The sequence below is a fragment of the Notothenia coriiceps genome, unplaced genomic scaffold, assembly GCF_000735185.1.
Source record: "Notothenia coriiceps isolate Sejong01 unplaced genomic scaffold, NC01 NC01_scaffold00037244, whole genome shotgun sequence".
Taxonomy (NCBI): Eukaryota; Metazoa; Chordata; class Actinopteri; order Perciformes; family Nototheniidae; genus Notothenia; species Notothenia coriiceps.
Window position 1 is genome coordinate 23,107,645 of NW_011369945.1, and position 3,565 is coordinate 23,111,209.

Sequence of the window (3,565 nt, forward strand, 5' to 3'; positions counted from 1 at the left end):
TTACAGTGTCTAATGGCCAGTACGGACTCTTCATCGCATACACGCGGTTATCGCGTACGCCGTTGAAAATGCGGTGCCCACCGGGGGGGGGTTTTCCGAGCAAGTGTAGTTCGTGAGGTTAAACATGTGGCCATTGTCGGTGGGCGTGCAAGTACTGTTCGTACCAAACCAAAGACCTAACAATACTACCTAAACTATAACTTGCTCCGCCGGTTACGAGAACGAATGGTGGTAATTCGAACCATCAGGTGCAGACAGGGTAGGCCACGATCTCGGTTGCGACCTGCCAGAACAGACAACTGACGCGCGAAGATTGGGGTGGCCTGACAAAGACCTACAAACAAAACAAACCAGATTGCCGAGAGATACGAACAAAAGCGCTAGGTTCCGACGAGAAGTGAGGCAACACGTAGCGAGGTCGTAGGGCAAAGGTAAGTATCCGAGGGAGTGATGACCTGACATACGATGCAATCGGTAGTTTCGATTGTCGACGGAGGTGAGGCAGTGGAACTGATTGCGCCAGGACATACGATGCAATCGGTGGCTTCGTGATTGTCGAGCCCGAGGCAGTGTTACCTGATGGACTATGTGGGTGCCTAACCAAAAGGACCGAGACCCCACACAACTAGCGACGAGACCTGAGCCCACTCCATGCGACACACAAAACACTACCACTAACACGGTCTTGGCCTGGCTGGACAACACGCGGCATGTAGCGTTGTTGTTGTCGTCGCTGTGAGTGACGACAGACAGACGAGCGGGTCGGCGCGCAAGAACGCCCCCTCGGAGGTGAGGGGTGGTCGAGCAGATGGCAACCATCGCATCGCAGGTCTGTAGCCACGGCGTCTACTGCCAGACCCCCATTGCGGTTGTGGTGTGCCGTAGTGAGTGGAGGTTGTGGACCAGGTGACCGACGAAAGTCGTATAGAGTGAACCCGGATGCCCGTTGAGGGGGCGGGTTAGCCTCCCGGTTGTGACGTTGGAGTGAATGGAGCCCGATGAGAGTAGACGAGCGAACGGGGCACAAGTAGACGACCGCACCCCCACTGATAGGAGAGGGCGGACGAAGCGGATGATGTGGTGTTGGAGAGCGGGAGAGTAGATGTGACGACGACTGGAGGTTCTACGGTGCAGAAGTCCGTGTTGGATATTTAGCAGAGACAAGACAGCACAATCCGACTGCGTAGGCGTCGATCGCAGGCGACCCGTAGCGCAGGCGGACTTGACCACTGTCCGATGTGTTCGTACGGTAGCCGGTCCCGCGCGACTGGACGCGGGGCGTATGGCTTGTGAGGGACTGTACCAGTGGTCTCGCGCGCGAGTAGCACTGCCCTAGGGTCGGGGGGGCCGGTGTGAGGGGGTAGTGGCCGGTGATCACGCGTGGGTGTCAGCTTGTTTGGAACACTCGATGGGGCCGCGGCGACTGGCAGGCGCGGGGAAAGGGTAGAGGGAGGCGTGAGTGAACTTTCTTGTGCACGGCGTCGGTGTTGGCCCGAGCGGAGCGGTGTCGCTGAGTTGTGACGGTACTAACTGGTTGCTTTTGCAGTAGTGTAGTGTTTGACCCTGTTGGATTGAGTGGACCCTAGACCGAGAGAGTAGAGCGACTTCGTAGTTGAGCGCGTGTGTGTTGTGGTGTGCGATCTCTGTAAGTATTGCGTTCAGTTGGTTTTCGGTGAGGGAGGTTGATTGGTTCAAATGTGCCTGGTCGTGGGTGCGGAGAGGCTATCCCGCGGTTCTGTGGTTCGTGAGCCTCCATCCAGGACGGCTAGTAGTTGTGTTTGGGCAGGTTGGTTATTTGGGTTAGCTGTACGTTTTGACTTGGTAGTTTGGAGGGTGGATAGATTGTAGGAGAACTTGTGGACCAACGCACAGAGGTGAGGTGGTTGTGAGCATGAAGTGATTGACAAGATTAGTTAGGCAGGGGGCCCTTTCGCTGTGGGGAGAAAGATGAGACTCTGACAGACTTGTATGAGTTGGTAACGTTAGGAGAGTATTAGAAGTGTGTGGACGGATAATGTCCGCTGAAGTTGTTAAGGTGTGTACCTATGTCTAGGGTACGGGGGACTGTAGCCTGAAGGAGAGCGGAGGAACTGACGAAGGTGAGTGGGTGTGTAACGTGAAGGGGTGGGTTTTTTTATTCGGTTGTCCGCGTGTAAACCTGTATCAGATGGAAGTACGAGGATGGAGATGGTAATTAGATTGTGGGTCGGGGAGGGGAAGGTGGGAGAGATCTAGTAGAGACGTGAGGAGAAGAAGCGGGGAGATGTGGAGTGTGGTGGTGTTGGGTTGTTTGCGTGGTCACGATTGTGATAGGCTGTGGTAGTCCCGTCCAAGTTGCGCGCGGGCCCAGCTGCGTCAAAAGTTGGGCCATTTTATCTTCATGCGCCAATGAGCAACTCTCATAGGAATGAATGAGGCCCCGCCTCCCACGCTGTATCCAGTTCTTATTATACATCCATGATTTTACCGCTGGTTGAGTGAAGGCATGTAAAGCATCAACTTCTGTGAAATTGTTGCCTGGTCATGCTGACGCCAGGCGTTGCAGTGAATTCACACACAGATTAGTATACAGAACTTTAAAAAGTGGGAATTACATCAACACATTAATTAGACCATAAAACAACATTTCAAACCCAAGAGGGAACATCCCTGGACATTGCAGCAGCTTTGTACTGCAAGCTGAGACCTTTATGAAGCCAACTCCAGCCAGTGCCCTCTGTCAGCTCCACAGTGTGCTGCCAGAGACCCAGCTGCTGCAGCCAGACACACACACACACCTGAGAGCGGAGGAGGCTTCCAACAGCTCCTGCTCTGCCATAACACTGAAACACAAACTACTGCTGCCACTGCCCATCTTTTCCGCAATTGATCTTTCTTAGGGTTTTTACCAACTGGAATCGACATATTGTTCAGGTTCCCGTTCTTTATTTGTACCCGTAGGTAGATTTAGTTTGCAGATACAAAGACAAGGGATCCATCCTGACCTGACACACTCTAAAAACAAACACAGACAACAGACACATCTCTAATAAAATAAGTAATACAATTATACCCCGCTCCGTAAAATCTCAAAATATATAAAAACATCAAAAAAGAAAAGCACTAGTACAAACATGGACATTCAAAATTCATAATTAAATAAAGAAAGAAATAGGCATCTGTGTGACGCTCCATTGATTTGTTAATTTGTGCAATACTGCTGGGATAAAACTGTTTTTATAAAGCTTCGTTCTACTCTTTGGGACATCTAACCTCCGGCCCGAAGGAAGAGTTATTGTTTGTTGCACAGTAACTGCACTAATGTGTATTTCAATATACCATAATATATGTTTGTTGGGCATCCAGTGCCTTTATTGAAGTGATAGTTTTGAAAGTGGGAGACAGGGGATGGATTAGCCTTTTTTTCTATTCATATCCAGTTTGTTTTCATGCAACTCCCATAACGCCAAAGAGATTTCCAGAGGCCATCAAAATGGTGTTTTGTGTTCTAATACATTAGCATTTCAATCTTGATTTTTCTTTAAATGAACTGCCTGGGTTCTCAGGGAATACATTAAGGACGATA